At 44.5% G+C, this 24,505-nt stretch overlaps 1 protein-coding gene across 24 annotated transcripts in view; it reads left to right on the forward strand.

Moving 5' to 3' along the window:
• LOC143710812 (adhesion G protein-coupled receptor L3) overlaps positions 1-24,505 on the forward strand; it is a 347,776-nt gene that overhangs the window by 46,242 nt on the left and 277,029 nt on the right. For 23 of the 24 annotated variants that reach the window (XM_077202032.1, XM_077202015.1, XM_077202025.1 and 20 more), the window contains exon 2: positions 13,454-13,489. The exons of the other annotated variant lie outside the window; for it this stretch is intronic. The gene's annotated coding sequence lies outside the window, so the exon portion shown is untranslated. The remainder of the gene's footprint in view (positions 1-13,453; positions 13,490-24,505) is intronic. 24 annotated transcript variants of the gene reach the window in all.

Here is a 24,505-nt window from a genome sequence, read left to right on the forward strand (position 1 = left end):
AATTGGGACTGGGCCCATGCCCAATGGGCTCTTACCAAACGCGTGATTTTTTTTCCCAAACCACTTCAGCGGAAATCCCGCCCTGCAGCCGATTTCATTGGTTTAGGTTACAGTGACGGGTAGGTTTAGGGATCAGTGTTTGGTGTAGGCAATCAGTACAGTGATTGACATGACCAATGAAAACTTTAGAATCGGCTGCAGGGCGGGATTTCCGCTGAAGTGGTTTGGGAAAAAAAATCACGCGTTACCAAACAGCTCTCTCTTCTTCTACTCCCTACCTGTATTTAAAACTTAGCACAAAGGAACAATACTGTCCCCTAATGGTGGGTAGTAGAATCGCACCATAAGTAACATTTAACTGTTACAACGTGTACAAAAAGAGGCGTCTGTTTGTACATGCCAATGCCGTTTTGTCCTCATTGGATCTGCGGTGGCATTGGCCCATACAATTTTCCCCTCTGTTGGCTTTTATGTGGAACTGCAGTGTGTATGTGTGTAATCATTGAACGCTTCACAGGAAAGTGTCATTACCATAATCATATTTCAACACACACCTACAATTCGCAGAAGGAATGATTGGTGCATTACGAGTTTGGTTTGACATACTGAAAGATTCGGTGACTGATGCATGAACGTTCTGTAGACAGAGAAAATAGGTTTGGAAAAGTGTGCACACCATTTACTACACACATTAGTTTTCATAAAAAAATAAAAAAAAGATAAATGAGTGCACACCTAATTAGCGACTCCAGTAGACTGAATTTTTCCATGTAATTTTATAATTCACCACATTTAGACTAAATCTAATCTCATCATGTGGAGTTGAGCACTCAAATCAGATGCAATCCTTCAGGAGTTATAAAATAATATTAATCCTATGAAGCCTATTGTATCATTTGAAATGCAAAATTCTAAGGCCTCTAAATGAACAATATGATCAAAACTTCATACCTACTATCGTCTGATTGCCAGTTTTATTGTTTAGCAAGTAAAAGGCCTTTTAGAATAATTGTAAAAACTTCCACCTTCCCCATGTCTTTTAGATGTGAAATATTTACTGATTTTTAAGTAAAGGAAAGAAAACTTTTTATATTGTTAGTAGGATTTCAAGATGAAAACTTACTGGACCGAAGCAACTTGGGTTTACTTGATTATCCATATATCATTTTTTAATGTTAAAATATGAATATCAAATTTGACTAAGCATCTGTCATCTTGCTCTGACAATATTGGCAGTTATAGAGTGAACATTTATATTTATATGCATTTTATGTAAGTAGTCTGTTAAACTGTTATCTCATTGATTTACATTACAAACTTTGCATCTTAGTTTTTTGGCCATATAAATATGCACCATATTGCATATTTTTGCTTAGTTTAGGCCTCTAAATAAAATTAAGGTGTTTTTTTTCCTCCAAGTATGAGCACCATATTCTCACAATATCATACACGCCTGATGTACTAAATATGATGCTCAACAAAAACACACATGCAAACTTATATATATATATATATATATATATATATATATATATATATATATATATATATATATATATATATATATATATATATATATTTTTTTTTTAGATGTTTTGTCTAAAGGTTCAATACACTTTCATCCTGTTCAACTCAATGAATAAGGACTACAATATAATGCATAAAATGGAAATATTGGTAACGGATGTGCTGATTCTGGAATTTTTCCACAATATTGTATGGAGGGAGTCTGCTTATAATGACACGAAGGATTTTTTTGGCTAATGATAATTCTGCTTGGAATTGTGTTCTAAATCGACAATGAAAAACACTGAATGGGGCAGTGAATCGATCTAGCAGCCGGAGCAAAGAGAATGCTACAGCTGTGTCTCTCCGTGTGTGTGTGTGTGTGTGTGTCCTGGTCCCTACAGATTCTGCTTTGTGGCTTATTTTCTAAATCAGTGTACTCAAGCATGAACGGAACATCTCTATCATCCTATCTTCACACATTATTTGACTAATCGGCATACAGGATTGGATCTGTCTGTCTTCCTAGCCGTCAGTGTTTTCAAGGCAACACTTCATTAAAATTCCTCATACTTTTTTTCTCTCCAGAAATTTCAGTAATTAAATCACCTTGAACTGCTTAACATATTGACTCCATTCATCCCATCAAGCTTTTAATTTTAAAAAATTAAAGCTTTTGATAATTTTAGTGTTCTGTCTATTTTTATTTCTAAACCTTATACTTAAAGGGGTGGTAAAACACATTTTTTCGAAGGCTTGATTGTGTTTGTGGGGTGCACTATAACGTGTTCATGCTTCGTTTTTAAAAAAATTCATTATTTTTCAATATTTTACCTTTATTCTACACTGCTCTGTCCCTCCTTATAAAAACGGTCTGATGGTTTCCGGGTTCTATGAAGCCAGTCCCTCAAAAATACGCAATGGGTTCAGATTGTTAAGCAGGCCCAGTGTGTTGTGATTCGCTAACCGCCTAGTGCACGTTTTTCGGAAATGTCACGCCCCTTAACTTTATCGGTAGTTTGTGCTTTGGTGTATTATAAACAATGGGGTCAATTGGACCCAGAGAATGTTAGTGAAGATGATTGAGCAGAACCTGTTCAAGAACGGCTGTTAAACTACGTTTCAGAAAGGTTTATTTTTTGTTGTTGTTTCTGTCTCATTTCTTTTTAGATACGCTGTAATTAAATTGTACTAATTATTATAATATTACAAAAAATAAGCTTCATATTCATAAACAAGAATTTCATATAATCGTTCTAACAAATTGTACAAACGTTACAGTCCTCAAAGGGTTTTTTTTTTTAGTAAAGACTGCGGATTTATAGTGATCGTTACTGACGTTATGGCACCGCTACTTTTGTATTTTTAGAACGATTGTAGCCAAATATCTGTCGCCAGAACTATTAACTCAAAACGAACACTAAATATTGGCTTTAACGTTACTACTTAGTCAAATCAAACACAGAACCATGCCTGTAGATAAACAAACATGCAGATAAACAATACATAAATCACTAATCAAAGAATAATTAACACTAATTCCAAGTTCGCTGTTGTGATTTAAAAAAGTTTGTAACGTTAGGTTTGAATGAGCATTTAACAAGCTGGTTTGCAGAGACAAACAGCGTTGTCATTTGTTTACTTCCTTGCTGCAACGTACAATTAACAATACGAACTATTGCAGGAAAACACATCTACGAAAAATAAATCATACTTACAGGTTTTGGCCCGTAAACAACAGCTTCTGTTCTTAAAGTTGGAACTGCTCCATCTTTCAGGACAAGCCATTGTGCTAATCCTGCATTGAGCTCGCGAAGATTGTGGAAGCTTTCCTCCGTGTGCTAGCCTGACGTCGTCATACTCAGATTCTAGTCAGAATGTATCTTCTATAATAGACGTGATAGCGGAATATACACAACTCAATTCTCCAGCGGCAGCCATGAATTCAACCCAAGCGCTCTGATGACGTGGATGGTTACGTTACCGTTGCTCATCTGTCCATCATCGTATAAAGCCTACCCTGACAATTTGATTGGTCCGAACTATTTTCTGTTCGGGCATAATAGCTCCTCAACGGATCCAGTCCAGACCGAACTTCCCGACCTAAAAGTTTGTGGGCGGGGTTCGGGCTGGCACCCAGCCTATCCATGTGCAGCACAGAGAGTGTGATTTGGGTAATAATTATGAGGGACCTTGTTAAAAATAAATTTTAACCATTGATCCATAACTCCCCCAACCCTAGGAAGGCTGAACAAAGTGAACCTGCAATCCGGATAAAAATAACAGCGTTTCAACGGCATTGCGGCAACAACAGCCTAGTATATCACAACAACTCTTCTCCAAAGCAAAAATGGCCTCGCCCTTATTAAGTATTCTCGGAGAAGGGGTTTATGTAAATATTGGGGTTACTGACATCAGCAACCCTGGAGGAATGTTGTGTAGTCCCAATCGGCTGTTTGCTGTAGTCCTTAGAAATTGATTTTTTTAAAAGCAAATATCTCCCTTTGCTTTGAACTTTGAGCGCTGTAACTTTGCAGATGTTGTTTATGCTCAAACAGCAACATTACACACTAGCTAAAGTTGGAAAAGTGAAATCGTGTTTTACCACCCTTTTAAGAAATGTAGAATGTTCATCCATCAGAAAGTTACTGCAATAGTTGCATGCTGAATTGCAACTGAAAATAATGGTGATATATGATCTGAGAGGTGAATATACTGTGACTGAAAATCGTTATGATGGAAATGAAAGGAAATTAAAGCTATTTAAAAAAAACACTTTAAAATTAAGAATGGGTACAATTGTATCCTGCACTATATTAATGATTGTGAATAAAACAAATTTTGGTATCACAAGAAAACTAAATTATTTATTTTTATTTTTATAAATATCACTATGGTATTTGAATGGTAACCATATTGATATTTATAAAGTGGAATATTTTCTAAAATTTGTTTTTAACAACAGTTAAGGATATCATAATATATAGATACTGTAAAAATTATTGTGTAAATGTTTAAAATTTAACATGCAGTTATTATATACAGTGACATCATTCCCATTGATTACATTCTGATGTCTATCTATAGCCACCTTTAGACTGTAAAGACAGTGTTGTGTTATGATTATTGTGCACAACCAACATAAACATACAAACAAACAAACAAACAAACAAACAAACAAGCAAACAAACAGATTGTTTTTAACCCCTGGTTTGTGGATCTGAGTACACAAACTACCTATGGTTCATATTTAAAACAGGTCGCCGTAATTTATCACCTATAAATGTGCTTTTGTTAGTCGACCTGGCAAACCTGTCATGTAGACGTAACACTAACCGGTAATATTTTCTGTCACACTCCTCTGAAAACAAGGAACATTCAGCCCCAATAACCTGAGCCTGCTGTTTTTATTTAGGCCCAAAACCCAGGGGAACCTTTTAAATTGCCCTGTCCAACTGGAAAGAGGCACTGAAGCGCTCTGGGTCTGCGCGTTTGGGGCTCATGGGTAGATGTTATAAGACATAGTCAGAACTCAAAAAATCTGGTGGGTCTTCATTGATGAAGGGCTTTACAGATTTAATGTGTGCTACAATATGCTGGGAATAAATTCACTAGCTTTTTTAATGCTGCATGTTTCAAATATTTATGTCACTGTTATGTAGAAGAAAAACGACGCCACATTCCGTTTTGATTTATTCCCGTGTTCTATTTTTCCTTTATTAAATCATTGGCATGTTGCTCATGTTGCTGTTTAGTCAGTGTTATGATTATAACAGGCTTTTGATTACATGTTTTATTTGAAAAAAAAAAAAACATTGATACTGATACAATTATTATTGATGTTTATTAATTAATTGTTTTAAACTGTTTTTCTTTTTATGCCAAATGTCAATGATTAAATTTCATGATATATATATATATATATATATATATATATATATATATATATATATATATATATATAAAAATATTCTGATTTATAAAAGACCATCATAATAGTAACATTTCTTTGTTCATATGTTCACAATTAAATTAACACAATGTGAATTCATGTAAAAATCGTTTCACTACTTGTAGTTGATTTTTTCACTTTCGTCATTTTCCCTGGTGCTGTACTTAAACTGGCAATTTTACTTCCATATTCCAGGTGTTTCTTCATATTTTTTCCCCTTCTCTAATTTAAATGTAAACACACAGCAAGCCAGACAATTTGAAATGGGGAACACACAGGCCTATTATAATAAACTGCTAACCCCAAAGAGACACTTTTGAATGAATAACAACATCTGTAGGTAAACAGAAGATTAGTTTAAAATCTATCCTTGATCCACTCTTTAAATTAAGCATTTATGGCGAACGTCGGCTTGATTCTCCTCTGTGATTCTGTTCGGGCTCAGCCTTCATTTGCACTGCTTTAAAAGTTATTCTACAGTATATTCATACACACAAGGACTTTTATAATGTGACCAAATCCGACTAGAGAATAACACAAAAAAAGAGTATAACTTTTGAAAGAGAAATCATGTTAAAAATATATGTGATTTAATCTATTATTAATAAAATGATATATCTAAGCATTCTGAGCTGTTACATACTAATATATACATGATTGTCTGCATCCCATATGGCTTTAATAAGAAATGTAATTCAGTTAAAATGGCTAACTTTAGTTTTGGTTTATCTCCATCATATCTGGTATCCTGTCGATCATTTACATAATAGGAAGAAAATGAAGTTACAATTAATAATGTGCCCTCAACTTGAACAGAGCATATATCTTTAAGTCTAATATACCTTTTTTATAGAAATACTTTCAAGCATGTGCACCTCAAGTTACAGAGTTCAAAAGCAAGCCATTTAATGGTGAATCTTTTGCATAAGCGTGATATTTTTCAGATTTTCCCACTAATAGACACGTGCATTAGGTTGTATCGGACAGCAGCAGGCATCTGTGTGTATCTCGGATGTGACTGACTGCCGGCGAGTTATTCATCACCCGCTGTGAGTCGAGGTCAGTGGCTGGTGAGCTCTTGGCAGGCACTAAAGATTGTTAAACTTGGTGTTAAATGCTACGTATGTGTGACATGGGCGCTAACACATCGATTTGGAGCTCTAAGCCGTGAGCGCGGCAGAGACGTCTCTCATACATCACCCTTTGAGTCACCCAGACGCCAATCTCCATACATTAGAGGCGCAGTAATGCGTGTGTGTGCGTCAAATGGACGAGATGAGTGGCTGCATCCTGATTCCTGTACTTCTACTGCATACTAGAATGGCCTACTCCACTGTTGATGGGACAATACATGCTTCTACATACTGGGAAACAGATTTAATATTTGCTATGCTTGTAATATCTTGGCTAGCGGTTCATGGCGAATGGGTCGAGCCACATTCCACTTTCATTTAGTCAAAAGTTTCAAATGCTCCATTTTCCAATTAGTGGAAAAATGGTTCCCTTTCGAGGGAACTCGAACTGCGTCGGTGACGACACTAGGGGAACGCCCTTCAGCGTAGCGCGTCTGAATTTATGAATGAAACCGAATCCAATCCTATTGGCTTTGCGTGATGACGTAGCGTGTGGCGGCATAATCGGATGTATACAAAAGCACGCCGGCACACAGAAATGTCAGCTTTTTGCTATTCAGCAAGCGCTCTGTGTATGTATGAACAAGTCTGTCCTATTTGGTGTTGTATGTCCTGTTAAAGTAAGTTGCTCGAATCTCGCGTTTGCCGAGGCAGCGCTTAGATTACGAGTGTATTTTGCAATAAGATTCTTTGGCTGGGATCTCGCGTTTGCCGAGGCAGCGCGTAGGTTTAAGGTTTGCCTTGCAGTTGCAATACAGAATCTAGTAGCTCGGATCCCGCGTTTGCCGAGGCAGCGCTTGGATTACGAGTGTATTTTGCAATAAGATTCTGTGGCTGGAATCTCGCGTTTGCCGAGGCAGCGCGTAGGTTTAAGGTTGCCTTGCAGTTGCAATACAGAATCTAGTAGCTCGGATCTCGTGTTTGCCGTGGCAGCATGTAGGTTACGAGTCTACTTTGCAGTTTGCTGTGTGAGTACGAGGCATGAACAGTCAGCTCCTGAGGGTGCTGGCTGTGTTCATTGAGATATAACTCGCCGCACACGTGCGTTTCGGGTATCTCAGCCTCGCGCCTGTTGACTTTCTTCTCGAGAGATGAAAGCCAAATACATTGTGTACTATACTCGAATCTCGCGTTTGTTAAGGCAACGCGTTACGGGTCTGCAATAAAAGGGACACACGCGATCTGATAAATAATACTGTTTAGGTGCGAGGCATTCACAATATCTTGACGCGTACAGCCGTGCGCTGTCAGGTGTTTCAGTCTCGCGCCTGTTGACTTTTTTCTCCAGGGATGAAAGCCAAATTATAACGGCTCGAATCTCGCGTTTGCCGAGGCAGCGTGTAGGTTACGAGATCGTATAATTAAATATAAAACAGTATTCTGGTGTTTATGGCTGCATTTATTTCCTACAGCCTACCATTCAGACCGTGTTTCACTTATTCAGTGTTATGGCTGCATTTAATTCCGAGGAGTTAAAGTAATTAAAAATTGTATCTGACTTACAACTTGGTTAGATATTTTAATTCAGCCTACCATCTGAAGGAGAGTATCTCTTCTAGAGGTCCCCCTCAAAATTTAAAAAAAACAAACAAAAAAAACAAAGCTGAGCTTGGGACTCTAGGCAGCGCTCTCGCCCAAAGCCTTTCAGGCCAGGAAGGCGTCGGGAGGAAGGTCCTAACTTATGTGAGACCTTGAAGGGCTGTCCCCCCCGAAAGAGAGCGATCAAGATCCCCTCTCTCACCGGGCCCTCAGGAAACTGGTGTCAGCATCCCGCAGTTAGTTGCGCTTCGGGACACATCCGTTTCCAGCGAATGCACGCTGCTCTGTCTGCCCCAAGAGCTTGCGGCCAGGCAGTGTTGGCGTCCGCACACCGAGAGTCGTTTTCGATTATTCCCTGCCGGTCTTCCACTTCAGGGTATCGTGAAGGGCTCTCACAAGACACTTGACACCAGCCCTGAGGGGTTCCCTGGTTCCCTTGCTGAATTTTGTGGAGGCATGGCAATGTCTCCCCAATATTTCTCCATGGGTCCTGCGCACTGTTGAAATTGGATACAGGCTGCAGTTCCGGGTCCGCCCACCGAGGTAAGTATCAACGGGGTGGTTTGGACTGCAGTAGATCCACAGCAGGGTCAAGTGTTAGAACAGGAAGTTCTCTCGCTGCTGGAAAAAGGGGCCATAGAGCGTGTTCCCCCACCAGTCAGGGAGTCCGGGTTCTACAGCCGGTACTTCATAGTTCCAAAGAAGGATGGAGGATTGCGTCCTATTTTAGATCTGAGGCATCTGAATCGGTCTCTGAGGAGATTCAGGTTCAAGATGCTCACTATTCCCATCTTCGTGAGTCAAATTCAATCTGAGGATTGGTTTGTCACGATAGATCTAAAGACGCCTACTTCCATATCTCCATCCTTCCATCTCACAGGAAGTTCCTGAGGTTTGCTTTCGGGGGCGAAGCTTACCAATATCGGGTTCTTCCGTTCGGCCTAGCACTCTCCCCTCGCACTTTTACCAAGTGTATGGATGCAGCTCTAGCACCCCTGAGGCTCGAGGGCATCAGGGTGCTCAATTACATCGACGACTGGTTAATATTGGCCCAGTCGCGAGAGCTGGCGATTCGGCATCGAGATGTCGTCCTCGCCCGCATCCAGAGCCTGGGGTTGCAACTCAACACGAAGAAGAGTGTGTTGACACCAGCCCAGAGAACCACGTTCCTGGGAGTGGTGTGGGACTCGGTCACGATGCGAGCACAGTTGTCTCCTTCTCGGCTCGAGTCTATCCTGACCACAGTGTCCAGGATAAAGCTAGGCCAGGCCGTCACTGTCAAACACTTTCAGAGAGTGTTGGGTCTCATGGCAGCAGCGTCCAGCGTGATACCTTCTGGCCTGCTACACATGAGAGCTTTACAGTGGTGGTTGAGAACCAAGGGGTTTTCCCCGAGGGGAAATCCATTCCGCTTGATAAGGGTTACGCGCAGATGCCTTCGTTCCCTATCAATTTGGAAGAAGCCTTGGTTCCTGTCCCAGGGTCCCAAATTGGGAGCTTTATGTCGCCGAGTATCTATTTCGACAGACGCCTCCCTCACGGGCTGGGGCGCGGTCATGGACGGCCGCTTTACGAGAGGTCTCTGGCAGGACCATCATTCCTCTTGGCACATAATTGCCTAGAAATGTTGGCGGTGTTCCGGGCTCTGAGGAGCTTCCTGCCAGACCTCCATGGTGGCCATGTCCTCGTGAGAACCGACAACATGTCAGTTGTGTCTTATTTGAACCGCCAGGGGGGTCTGTGGTTGCGCCCTCTGTGCAGACTGGCGCATCAGATCCTCCTGTGGTCCCAGCAGAGACTATTGTCTCTCAGGGCGATTTATGTCCCGGGGGACCAGAATCAGGGAGCAGACGTACTGTTGAGGCAGGGGCTGAGGCCCGGGGATTGAAGACTCCACCCCCGAGACGGTGGAGTTGATATGCAAGAGGTTCGGCCCAGTGGACGTGGAAATTTTGCGTCTCGAGAGACGACACACTGTCCACTGTGGTTCTCCCTCATGCATCCAGCCCCGCTGGGGTTGGATGCCATCGTGCGGACGTGGCCGAGGCTACGTCTGTACGCTTTTCCCCCGATCGCTCTGCTCCCAGCAGTTCTGGAAAGGGTCCGTCGAGACGGAGTCAGTCTACTCTTAGTAGCCCCATTGTGACCGGCCCGAGTATGGTTCTCGGACATCATTTCACTCCTGGCAGGCCCGCCATGGCAGATCCCTCTGAGGAGGGACTTGCTGTCCCAGGCGGAAGGCTTAGTTCTCCACCCTCGACCCCAAGCTGTGGAAACTGTGGGTCTGGCCCCTGAGGGGGTTCAGTACCTAGAAGCCGGCCTGTCAGCTAGAGTGGTCGAAACCATACTAACTTCCAGAGCTCCCTCCACGAGGAAGTTATACGGCCTTAAGTGGAATGTATTTTCCATTTGGTGCAGAGAGCGTGATTTGGACCCAGTTAACTGCCCAGTGGCTTCAGTACTAGAGTTTCTCCAAGACCGCTTTTCTGCTGGGCTTACCCCGTCCACACTCAGGGTTTATGTGGCTGCCATTGCGGCTTTCCACGATCCTCTGAGTGATGGTCCTCTGGGAGGCATCACCTGGTCGTACGCTTCCTCCGTGGAACCTGGAGGATGAGACCTGCGACTCGCACCAGGGTTCCCTCTTGGGACCTGGCAGTGGTTCTCGAAGGGCTGGCCGAGGCCCCCTTCGAACCATTGGAGTCGGCTGAGGCCAAGAACCTTTCGTTTAAGGTGGTCTTTTTGTTGGCCATTACTTCTCTGAGGAGGGTAGGAGATCTCCAGGCGCTCTCTATTTCCAATGGGTGCTTGGAGTTTGCTCCAGGCAACATTAGGGCCATCTTACATCCCAGGCCCGGCTATTTGCCCAAGGTGTCATCTAATGTGGCACCGCCTATGGTTCTGCAGGCATTTCATCCTCCACCTCATGTGACGGCGGATGAGGAGAGACTTCATCTGCTCTGCCTGTCAGAGCACTTCGGATATTACATCCAGAAGTCCTCCTCATGGCGGAAGTTGGACCAGTTGCTGGTGTGTTTTGGGTCTCCCAAGAAGGGGCTTCCCGCCTCTAAGCAGACCGTCAGCAACTGGATCGTTCAGACTATTTCCCTTGCCTATCAGGTGCGCAATTTGCCTTCACCTATGGCCGTGAGGGCTCACTCCACCAGAGCCATGGCGTCCTCTAGAGCCCTCCTTTCAGGGGTTTCTATCCATGACATATGTGAGGCGGCTGACTGGGCCACTCCGCACACATTCATAGGGTTTTAAAGTCTGGACCTTCCCTCTACACCCGGTGCACGAGTGCTTTCATCCTAAGTTGTGCCTGAAGACAACTTCACACTAGGATGAGCGGGGTTCGTTGTGGTATAGTGGGTATCTCGTTCCCCTAGTGTCGTCACCGACGCAGTTCGAGTTCCCTCGAAAGGGAACGTCTCGGGTTATGTATGTAACCCTTGTTCCCTGAGAAAGGGAACGAGACACTGCGTCGGTTCGCCACACCTCACCCCGCCTGGAGCACTTGCTTCATAGCAAAAGCTGACATTTCTGTGTGCCGGCGTGCTTTTGTATACATCCGCTTATGCCGTCACACGCTACGTCATCACGCAAAGCCAATAGGATTGGATTCGGTTTCATTCATAAATTCAGACGCGCTACGCTGAAGGGCGTTCCCCTAGCGTCGTCACCGACGCAGTGTCTCGTTCCCTTTCTCAGGGAACAAGGGTTACATACGTAACCCGAGACGTTTTGCTTCTATTAAGTAACTGAAATGGACACGTTTGAAAAAAAAAAAAGTAAACATATTTTTTTTTCAATTACTTATAGTCTAATTCTTATGCCAAAACATTATATGATTGGAATCGGGATCGTGGAATCGTTCAAGTCATGAATCACATTGTCTGACCTTAAAATTGTGTCTTGATACCATATCAAAAATGCATGGGTGCTTCAAAAACACAAGAACACAAGAAAAATGGGCTTCACAATCTGCACTCGTAATGTACTTCAAATCTTCAAAAACTTGCAGATACTTGCACATAATATAATACTTATTAAATAAAATCCCACTTAAGCGTACCGGTACTTAAATAGAGTTCACTTTCATGACTATGTTTCTTAACAGTTAATTATACATTTAAGAACTAAGTAATATTATTTAACTGCATGTACTTACTATAGGGTTAGGATTAAGATTAGGATTGGGTTTAGGGTTAGTTGAATGTATTTCACATAATTTATAGTTACTATACTAACTACATGTAGCATGTGTAACAAGAGCACTGTAAATTAAAGTGTTACTTTAAAGTACATTTTAAATCTTTATATGTTTTGTTGTTCTTTAAAGGGACAATGTGTAGGAATTTCTCCCATCTAGTGTTGAAATTGTATTTTGCATTCAAACAAATAGTGCTTTACATCGCCTTGCTTTTTCAAATGCGTGTTGCAACTACGGTAGCTGTTATGTACCAAAAAGCCGCGACAGGATGTCTTCTAATAGCACTTCATCGAGTTTTCCTTCGGGTGAACAGGTTTGTTATTTCAAACAAACTGCAACTTGACAACGAACAAACGTATGTTTGATAGAATTGAAAGTTTCCAAAGGCAGAGATGCGACCAAAAAAAGCTTGTAATTTAGACCGTAACATTGACTTAACGTTACCTGTTGAGAAGAAAGCAGGAAAGTTCAGTGTCTCTTTTGAAAGCTTTCTCCTGCATCAACTCTTTCCACTAGGAAAAAGCTATCCCGACATTAAAGCTTGTTTTTTGCAATCTCCAGTCCTGTGGCTCCACATAAGTATGGTCCTCCATTATAAATAACAGTGCAGTGCAGCCTTTTAAACTTGCCATTAAAAGAATATACTTAAGTGCAAACTGAAATTGTACAAAAGTTTCCTTAAAAATTACCTTACAAATTGTGTGATATGTAAAATCAGGAATACAATGCCAGTCACTTATCAGCTGATGGCGTGGCTGATTTATGATGTCTACATTACATTTCAGACACATTACAGCAGTCTTTTTAAATTCTCCATTCACTCATTCTCTCTGCTGCATGCTACTTTAAGCTGTCACCTCTATTTGATTCTTCATATTACATGGCCGCAAGGGGCTTTAAAGCTGTATTTTGAAATGAGAATACTATTTCTGTTTCCAATTCTCTACTAAATATAATGCATGTTGTACAGTAATATATATATATATATATATATATACAGTATATCGTTGTGGACTTTTAGAAGTGTCAGAGTTTCAGTTGTGTAGCTGTCAATGGAGGGACAGAAAGCTCTCAGATTTCATCTAAAATATCTTCATTTGTGTTTCACAGATGAACGAAATCTTACGGGGTTGGAACGACATGAGGGTGAGTAATTAATGATAGAATTTTCGTTTTTGGGTAAACTATCCCTTTAAGTGTATTAAGAAACTATCATGAATGTTTACTCACTTTAAGTACACTTAATATGATTTTATTATATTAACATTATCTGCAAGTACAGTTTAACAAAAATACAGTATACTTTTCAGATTTGAAGTACACTACAAATGCACATCCAATACAATTAAGCATGGCTTCTTTTTCATGTTGGTCCTCTTGCCAGCTAAAGAGAATGCAGAGGGGAAATTCATACTACAGTATGTGCTAGAAATTCAATGAAAGCAGGGTTTCTAATTGTAAATGTATTCATGCATGCAGTTATTGCGAAGACAGGCGTCCCAGGCCTGTGTGTCTATGGAGAATCCGTTTATTGAAAAGCGTTCTGTCAGCATGCCAGAGCCTTGAGAAAGCATCCGAATCATTGCTTTGTAAATTATTTGTTGCCTGGACTCATGCAAGTGTTTCATGTTAATCTCCAGTCAGCCCTTAAAGTGCCTGGAGTAGGTGACAGTTTATTAGTAAAAGTCCAAAAGAGAGACACATTCCTTTCCTTAAACAGCTCTCATCTTCTTGTTTTCCCGGATTAATCCAGTGGGAATAGCTGCAAGGAGTTTCTGATATTGACTGCTTGATCCTTTTCTCTCTCTATGCATCTATAGATAACTGTTCAGTTCATTAAAAACGGCTGGAAGGGGTGTTTGGTTGATCAAATTTGCACAGCAAAATTATTTTCTCCACAGTTTAGCAACTTGTGTATCTCAGATAGCTGATCAAAAGTGCTTTCTTGGATTCTTTTAATCTGCCCATAGTGCTCTACTTGTTAAATTACTCAATTATCCAAATTGTAATCCTGAGTTTTGCATCGGATTCTCGAAGGAAACTTTTAGTAATTTGCTGTTTGTCTCTCTGAGTAGAGATCTATTTGCCAAAAAGATTCAATTGAGTTTCTTAGCATCAATCTTATAACAGTATCAAGCATGCTTTTTTGCCTCCAGAAAAAAAGAGATATTTCATATGAGGGATGCAAGAAAGAAAGTTTTGGGTCATGAATTTATTACAAAAAGAGATTCACTTTTCTCGTCAGGGCACCTTAAAACCACTTTTCTAAATAATTTATATAATATATATATACTGTATATATAATGTATATATATATATATATATATATATATATATATATATATATATATATAATAATAATTTGCTTGTTCATATTGTTTCTCGCATCTAGCTGTGAAATTGTATTTTGCATTCTAACGAATTGTGCTCTCCAGCGCCTCGCTTTTCCAAATGCGTGTTGCATCTATGGTAGCTGTTATGTACCAAAAAGCTATGGTACAGGATGTCTTCTAATAGCACTTCGTCGAGTTTTCCTTCGGGTGAACAGGTTTGTTATTTCAAACAAACTGCAACTTGACACAACGAACAAACGAATGTTACTGTATGAATTACTGACTGACTTGCCGGGGCAGTGACAAGCGCCTCTCACTGCTCTGCTCCTCCGTTTCTGCTGCTTTCAGTTACGTGACGCTGGCTCTGAACGAAAACGCGTTGTGGAAACGCGTTGGCCTAGTACTTTTTGACCCTCTCTGGTATTATAGTTTTTCAAGATGGCGGAACTACATGGATGCCTCCGTGGACATACCTGTCACATGTATATAAAGATAATAAATTCTTTGTTTACGAGGATAAGTCAGATAATTGGCAGAGGTATTTGTACACCATTGAGGACTTATTTATGAATAAAAATATTGATTTTAGATAATAAAATACCTAAAAAACTACACATTGTCCCTTTAAAAAAAGTAGATAAATTACAGGATCTGGTCCAGTTTGATTCAAGCTACAAATCTTGTTCGGGTCCATGCTGTTTACTTTTATCTTATCTTTTCTAAGTTGAGACGTCTATCTCCCCTAATATCTTCACAGACTCTTCTCTCTCAGTTGAATTTGGAGGATTTTCAGTGATCAGGGGTTTTCTTTGCTAAAAGAACTGCATTCTATTGAAACTTGTATGGCATGTATTTAAATATAATTGTAATTACATATTTGCAATGATAAAGTTACAATTTAGTACATTTAAAAATATCTTAAGTTTAACGGTAGTGTTATTTGATATTACATTTAAAGTTAATTTACATGTGCTTTAGTGTGCTATAGTCACCACATCAAAGGAAGTGTGCTTCTTTAAAGCACGACAAAATATTATTAAAACATAATAGTTTAAAATGCACTTTAAATTAAAACTTTTAATTTGACATTATCACAATGTGGACTTAAAAGTGTACTTAAGTGTTAACATGAAAGCGTACTCTCTTTAAGTGGCCTTTTATTTCACTAATATTACATTATCTGCAAGGACAATCTTTTTAAATACATTTTTAAGATTTGAAGTGTACATTTCAAGTGAAAATTCAATACAGTTAAGTGTCTTCTTTTTCACAAAGGCAGGACTGTGTATTGACACAGTCAATTTGAAAAAATAAGTCTGAAAAAATAGTCTTTAGGGAAAACATCACCATGCTGCTAACACTATGCAGTTCTGAATGAAATATAGTTGTTTTAGTCAACACCATCAGATTTTCTGTCAGAGAAATGAAGCTGAATGGAGCTGAAGTTAAGTTTAAAAAACATCCTGTAGTCGTCATTAATTTGTCTGTCTACAGTGGTTGCAGTGCAGAGCTAGTGTCAATGTAGATCGACCTGTGAGTCATGCGGTCAGTCTCTCTCTGCCCGCTGCTTCTGGAGTGTTGCTAATGTGAAGATGTGAGCCAGTCTCTTGGCACATAAGGTTCAATTTTTGTGACACTGTAGCTAGATAGTAATTAACCACTTCTGTTTCTGCCATCGTGGCTCTATTGTGTGCTAATATGTCTTCAACTCAATCTGACCTGTTCCTCTATTTTATATCTGCTGCTTGGCAGCTTTTTGAGTTTGGCTCAATTCTACAGTCTTTCAAGTGCTTTCAGTCAGTCGTCTCATTGTGTAAAATTGATTAAGTTAAATGAAAACAAGAAGGAAGCACAACAAACGCACTCTCTATACGGCTAACTCTAAAACTCAACCAGAGCTTCTGAGTCAGTAGCCACTTTCAAGAAACTGCTGAAGACGTATCTTTTTCGGCAGCACTTGATTCAGTAGTACTAACACTTTCTCTTCTCTTCTATTCTATTAAAAAAAAAAAAAAAGCACTAAAGTTAAACTGAGAGGGGTTATAGCACTTGCTACTGTTAGTTTAACTGCTTCTATTGTTCTCATTTGTAAGTCGCTTTGGATAAAATCCTCTGCTAAATGAATAAATGTAAATGTCTAATAAGGAGTTGTTACCGTAAAAGTCAAAAGTTTGGAGCTTGGCGTTCCCTTTTGGACTGGTAGTGATCTTTAATCAATTTGGCTGGATGCTAAACTGGATGGACTTGATTTTCTCAAATGGAGATTTGGCTTAGCTGTACGGTAAATGGTCTCGCATCTGCATTATTGAACTGCTGCCTATTTCAGTCTGGTGCCCAGGGGGGTTCCCGGTGTCATGACCTGTTTTCAGAATATGGACAGAATCACGGAATAACTTGGAATGTTGCAGAATTTTGGATATATAAATCAAAAGTAAGCCTGCACACTTAATCAAATGGTGATATAGACATGTCTCTGTGAATATTAAAGTGCAAAAAGACTGCAATTAAAAATCTTAAGTCTGCATATTGAGCGTCTCAGTTTGGTCTAGCTCACATACTCATGCACGTGTGACGATTGTGTTTTTTTGATTGTGCTCCGTCTCACTATATGAGGACATAAACGTGTGAACTTCATCTCCAGAGTTTCTCTGAGATTCAATTCACCAGCATTTCACCTTTTCATTTGAGAAAAATATTGTCAGATACACACTGGAACTCAAAGGTCTTCACGATAACCCACCCAAAGAAAAGTTCAGTCGGACTTGAAGAAATTATGACAGAAATATATCGTAGAATGTATTTCTCAAAGTAATAAAGCCAATAGGACTTTAAACCATTATTTAAGACATATCGCGCACTTTAAACAGTAAACATCTGTTGTGCCGCACCTTGTTTGCCAAAAAAATTAAAGGAATTGTTCAAATTTCATTTGATTACATTTTACTAAATAATTTAAAATGTTAGAATTGTCGATGCATTCATTTGATTACCATCGCACCTGAGACGCGTCTCTCTATAGGCAAGGGCGTGGTGAGCTGGTGCCTGCTTACGTCACACAGTACCACAACATCCTATAGGAAAATTCAACTGCAGTAGCCACCGTTCAACCTGAAGAGGGCAGCACTCAGACGTTTTTACACCATATATTGTTGAATTAAAACACTTTAAACCCAAATGTCAAAAAATGTACTCGAATTAAAGCTCCAGTAGGTAGCTTTTGTAAACAAATATTTGTTAAAACTGTCAGTATGTCCTGAAAGTAGAATGTGAGACAGATAATCTGTGAAAAAAATCAAGCTCCTCTGGCTCCTCCATGTGGTCCTACTGCCATTTGCAGAAATACACCGCTCCCGGTCAGAAACAACCAATCAGAGCCAGGAGGAATGTCTTAGCAGTGTCAATCACGCTCGTGTACGCGCTGATCACCCCTCTCTTGCACAGCGCGAGCACGTACCGTCGTTCGTGACTCTCCTGTTCAAACTCGTTCATCCAAATGAACAAATCTTTTTTCGAGTCATTTCGTTCATTCAACGAACGAAATGACTCGAAAAAAGATTTGTTCATTTTGAACGAGTATTTTTTGGAGTCATTTCGTTCATTCAACGAACGAAATGACTCGAAAAAAGATTTGTTTATTTGGATGAACGAGTTCGAACAGGATCACGAACGTGCATCACAGAACAGAGCAAGGTGAGCATTTGTGCTTATAAAACGTAAAGTTTTTTATTTATTTTTGAAATGACCGATCGTTTCACTAGATAAGACCCTTATTCATCGTCTGGTATCATTTAAAACCCTTTGAAGCTGAGCTGAAACTGTCATTTGGTCCTCGAAACGTTTGTGTCCTATTGAAGTCCATTATATGGAGAAAAAGCCTGGAGTGTTTTCATCAAAAAACATCTCGGTTACGTATGTAACCCTCGTTCCCTGAGTAGGGAACGGAGACGTTACGTCGGATGACGACGAATGGGGTTTCGCTTAGAACGCCTATCGACTTCGAGTATTACAAAACGAGCCAATGGCAAAGAAATGCCATGGGTCTGCGGAATTTGCATAGCGTATCTCCGCCTTACCTCGTGGGTATAAAAGGAGGACGCCGGCAACAGGCAGATATGTTTCTTCGCTGAGGAGCCAAGACTGAGCTCAGGCGATCCCCGCGGTACAGCGGAGAGTGGCAGGAAGACGTAACGTCTCCGTTCCCTACTCAGGGAACGAGGGTTACATACGTAACCGAGACGTTCCCTTTCGTTGTCACTCCGAGTTACGTCGGATGACGACGAATGGGTTTACCAGTCTAATCATGCCACCTTCTCAGCTGTCTTCCAGTGCCCGCGTAAATCTGAGATCCCTGTCGTGAGACTGGCAGGGACGAAGGACTCCTATTTAGCCCAGGAATACCAAGGTACACTGGGGAGCATATCCCAAAGTTTAGGGGAAATATGCAATTACTGCCAACCCAGAGGGGGGGACTTAGAGAATACACATATGACCTGAAGGAGACATATGGAGAACACTGGGGTGTCCAGCCGCAGGTGGAATATTTCAACCCCAGGGGTGGCAAGGTGGCTTGCCAAGGGAAAGACACATGCTCAAGAGGCTTACAGTGGAAATACACATGTGGGGGTCGCTCTGAGGAGGGACCGTGCACACGGGAGGCACCTAGCCGACGCGCAGGCAATAGACACTGGCGCCGACATCAGGAGTGCTGGAGGAGCTCAGGGAGAGAGCCTTTCCCTTCAGCTTCCCACCATAACAGGCAAAGAGCTGGTCTGAGGTCCTGAAACACTGCGTGCTGTCTACATAGGCGCGGAGAGCGCGTACTGGACAGAGCAGTGCAAGGCTGGGTCTGCCTCCTCCAGGGGCAGCGCTTGCAGATTCACCACCTGGTCCCGGAAGGGAGTGGTAGGAACCTTGGGCACGTATCCAGGCCGGGGTCTCAGGATCACGTGAGAGTAAGCCGGCCCGAACTCCAGGCACGCTTCGTCAATGGAGAATGCTTGCAGGTCCCCTACCCTCTTGATGGAGGCCAGTGCAACCAGGAGCGCTGTCTTCATAGACAGGAATTTAAGCTCAACTGATTGCAGGGGCTCAAATGGAGCACTCTTCAGGGCAGTTCAGGTCCGAAGAGGGAACGAGAGGAGGGCGAGGCGGATTTAGTCTCCTCGCTCCTCTCAGGAACCTGATAACCAGGTCGTGCTTCCCCACCGACTTACCTTCGATGAGGTCATGGTGTGCGGCAATAGCGGCAACGTAGACCTTCAGGGTGGAGGGAGACAGCCTTCGCTCCAGCCCCTGTTGAAGTAAGGAAAGCACAACGCTGATCGAGCATCTCCGGGGGTCTTCTCGGTGAGAAGAGCACCAGCTGACGAAGAGGTTCCACTTCAACGCATAGACGTGTCACGTGGACAACGCCCTAGCGGAAGTGATGGTAGCCGCCACCGCTGGTGGTAGGGTACTCAAACCTGCCTCGTCCCATCGAGGAGCCACACGTGGAGGTTCCAGAGATCGGGACGAGGGTGCCATAGGTGGCCCCGTCCCTGAGGAAGAAGGTTCTTCCTCAGAGGAATCGGCCAGGGAGGTCTGTGGCGAGGAGTACTAGTTCGGAGAACCAGGTCCGGGCGGGCCAGAACGGCGCAACCAGAATGACCTGCTCCTCGTCCTCCCTGACCTTGCGCAAGGTCTGCGCAAGAAGGCTCACTGGGGGAAACGCATACTTGCGGCCCTGCGGCCAGCTGTGCGCCAGAGCATCCGTGCCGAGCGTGCCCTCGGTCAGGGAATAAAACTGGGCGCAATGGGTCGAGTCGTGGGAGGCAAACAGATCTATCTGTGCGTCCCCGAACTGGTCCCAAATCAGCTGGACCGACTGGGGATGGAGTCGCCATTCTCCAGGGAGTGGCTGAAGCCGTGAGAGCTCGTAGGCTGCACAGTTCAGGGCTCCGGGGATATAAATGGCATGAAGCGACTTCAGATGCTCCTGACTCCATATGGGGAGGTGGCGAGCGAGTTGCGACAAACGGCGGGAGCGTGGACCACCTTGATGGTTGATGTACGCTACAGTGGCGGTATTGTCTGAGCGGACTAGTACGTGTTGCTTCTTTAGCACGGCCCGGAAGCGGCGCAAAGCAAGACGTACGGCCAGCAACTCGAGGCAATTGACATGCCAGAGGCGACGGGGTCCTGTCCAGGAGCCCGCGGCAGCACGTCCATTGCACATGGGACCCCAGCCCGTGGAGGAGGCATCTGTCGTTACAACAACATGCCGCGAAGCTCGTTCCAGGGGCACTCCGGCCCGTAGAAAACTGAGGTTCGACCACGGGGTGAAGGTCTGATGGCAGGTCGGAGTAACTGTTACTCGGAGGGTGCCGTGTTACCATGCCCGCCTCGGGACTCGGTCGCGAAGCCAAAGCTGAAGCGGTCTCATATGAAGCAATCCGAGCGGCGTTGCCGCGGCTGCAGAAGCCATATGCCCCAGGAGCCTCTGAAAAAGTTTCAGTGGAACCGCACTCTTGCCCTCGAAATGTCTCAGGCAAGTCAGCAGTGACTGCGCGCACGATAGCTCGTAAGCTGCGCGGACATGGCGACCGAGTCGATATCCATACCGAGAAAAAGGATCCTCTGCACGGGGCAAAGTTTGCTCTTCTCCCAGACGACCCGAAGGCCCAGACGAGCTAGGTGCCGAAGCACTAGGTCCCTGTGTTCGCAACCTGAACTCGAGAGTGAGCTATGATCAGCCAGTCGTCGATATAACCCGAAGGGGAACAAGGGCAGTCTCGACGACCTTCGTGAAGATGCGAGGAGACAGGGCTAGCCCGAAAGGGAAAACCGCGTACTGGATGCCTGCCCCTGAAAGAAAACCGAAGGAACGGTCTGTGTCAAGGAGAATAGAGACATGAAGTAGGCGTCCTTCAGGTCGATCGCTGCAAACCAATCCTGGGCCGTATGCATTCGAAAATGCGTTTGAGCATCTTGAACGGCATCCTGTGAAGGGAGCGGTTCAGCACGCGCAAGTCCAGGATTGGCCGTAACCCACCGGTTTTCTTGGGGACAATGAAGTAGGGGCTGTAGAAGCCGGACCTCATCTCGGCTGGAGGGACAGTCTCGATTGAACCCTTCGCCAGCAGGGTGGCAATCTCTGCTCTCCTGATGGGGGCATAGCCACCGACAAAAGTGGAGCGGACTCCCCAAGCGGGGAGGAGACCGTGCGAACTGAATCGCATAGCCGAGCCTGATGGTCCGACCCAGCGGGACAGACGGGGAAGCTCTAACCAGGCTCCCAGGAACTGAATCAGCGGGATCATGCGAAACCACAGGCGTCCCCCCGGAGGGGCAGGGAAGCGGAGTAACTGCCCCAGACGTGGACGGCATAGCGGCCCTGTGTGGGGGCACAGTTAGCAACCGCGCCCTGGCAGAGGGGCCAGGGGAGGACCAGGCTGGTCGTCCCGCGGGGGCCTGCTCTGCCAGGGGTCTGGCGACAGAGGGGGACAGGGGCGAAGCGGTCCGTTGACGGCACGCCATGTCAACCACCTTTGGGACAGAGGGGGACGAGGAGAGGACGGCTTGTGGGTGGCGCTCTGTGACGTCCGAGAACTCTGTGCTCAGAGACGGGAGAGTCAGCTCTTTGGAGAATAAGGATTCTTCCCCGGCCCTCCCCCGGGGAAAGGAGTGGTCCTGCTACCAACTCCTGGAAAGAACTGAGTCCCATCTCTGAGGAGCCCAACTCAAGAGCACCGCTTAACCCGGCGTGTAGCGGGGTGCGGGGCTGGAGAGGACTGTGGCGTCCGACCGCGGCCTCCAGAGCCGACCCCGACCGGGCGGGGTGGGAGCCGCGGGGGGGCGCCCTCGCCGGTGGGCAGACCGAGGGATCTGAGCGGACGACGGGGCCGTCGGGACAGAATCAACCTCAGTCTGCTCCATCGCCGAGGAGCCCGTCTCACGAGCGCCGCTTAACCCGGCGTGTAGCGGGGGGCGGGGCTGGAGAGGGCTGTGGCGTCCGCCCGCGGCCCCCAGATCCGGCCCGTGAACGGGCAGGGTGGGAGCCGCGGGAGGGCGCCTTCGGTGGTGGGCAGACCGAGGGATCTGAGCGGACGGCGGGGCCATCAGGACAGAATCAACCTCAGTCTGCTCATGGGCGGCTGAGAGCTGTTGGGCAAGCCCTCAACCGCACCGCCGAAGAGGCCGACCTGGGATATGGGAATGTCGGACAGACGGGTCCGTGCGACATCCAGCACATCAGACAGGTTCAGCCACAGAATGGTGAGCATCACCTGACCCAGGGAGCGTACGGCCACTTTCGTCGCTCAGAGAGCAAGGTCAGTGGTGGCGCGCAGCTCAGTGAAGAGCCCTGGGTCAGTCCCGCCCTCTTGCAGGTCCATGAGCATCTGGGTCAGGTGGACCAGCAGAATGACCATGGCCTGCAGTGAGGCGGCTGCCAGTCCCGTGGCGCTATAGGATCTCGCCACAAGCGTAGACGAAAAACTACAGGCCACGGGCGGGTGCTTAGGATTGCGCCGAGAAGAAGCACTCTGAGGACACATAGCATCGCAACACAGCGTTCAGCCGGGGGGACCCCAGTGTACCCATGGGCAGCGGCCCCATCGAGGGGTGGAAAGGCGGATGAGATCAGCGAGCGGTCCCGAGAAGACAAGGGGGTCTTCCTGGACTTCGAGATCTCATCATGCACGTCCGGGAAGAGAGGTATTGGGGTTTGCCGTGGACGAGGGTCGGCGGCCTTACCCAAAACCCATCGTCCCAGGAAAGCATGGTCGTCATCTCCGGATCAGACTCAGGCACAGCCGTATGCACACCGGAAGGTGGCAGCTGTGACGAGCCCTCACTTCCAGAAGACTCAAACCCACCTAGTGATGCTGCAACAGACATGGCATATTCCTCTGTAGCTTCAACTGAAACACGCGGGCCACCAGAGGGTAGACTCGCGGGAATCAGCAGTTCACTAGCGGGCACCGTCATTGAAGAGGGGGGCTGGGGTCACGGACACATAGTCGGCACCTTGATCCAGACCGTAACCCTCAGGTCACCCTGGCCACCAGCCGAAGATCGGGGGGTGGATGAGGGGACTCTCACTCTTGCGAGTTCACCGAGTCTCGACCTATATATGACGCGATGATCAAGTTCCCAGCGAGAACATGAGTCACCCACGAGCGCTGTTCAAGCATGATCAAAGCCCAAACACACTAGACAGCGCCCGTGCCCATCAGAGTCCGATACCAGTCCGCTGCAACCAGAAATGCACGGGCGAGCCATCTTTAAAAAGACGTGCCGCGTGCGAGCTCTTTTATGAGAGGAGAAAAAAACTCCGCGATGTTGAAGCACACAGGGAGACACACACACACACACTGGCAGATCACTGCACAGATCAGCAGGCACTGTGAGCTCGCTGCAGATCGCCGTCACACCAACACTGGAGAGAGAAGGTCGTCTCGTAGAGCGAAGTCAGAGATGACTGTGGAGCGAAGAAATACTCTTGGCTCCGAAGCGAAAACATATCTGCCTGTTGCCGGCGTCCTCCTTTTATACCCACGAGGTAAGGCGGAGATACGCTATGCAAATTCCGCAGACCCATGGCATTTTTTTGCCATTGGCTCGTTTTGTAATACTCGAAGTCGATAGGCGTTCTAAGCGAAACCCCATTCGTCGTCATCCGACGTAACTCGGAGTGACAACGAAAGGGAACTTAATTTCTTTTCGACTGAAGAAAGAAAGACATGGACATCTTGGATGACATGGGGGTGAGTAAATTATCAGCAAAAGTTTTTTTTTAAAGTGAACTAATCCTTTAACGTTATCTTAGTAGCTATAACTTATAGAAAGA

This window comes from Siphateles boraxobius, unplaced genomic scaffold, assembly GCF_051911475.1.
Source record: "Siphateles boraxobius isolate OS27281-9 unplaced genomic scaffold, OSU_SipBor_1 48, whole genome shotgun sequence".
NCBI classification, from domain to species: domain Eukaryota; kingdom Metazoa; phylum Chordata; class Actinopteri; order Cypriniformes; family Leuciscidae; genus Siphateles; species Siphateles boraxobius.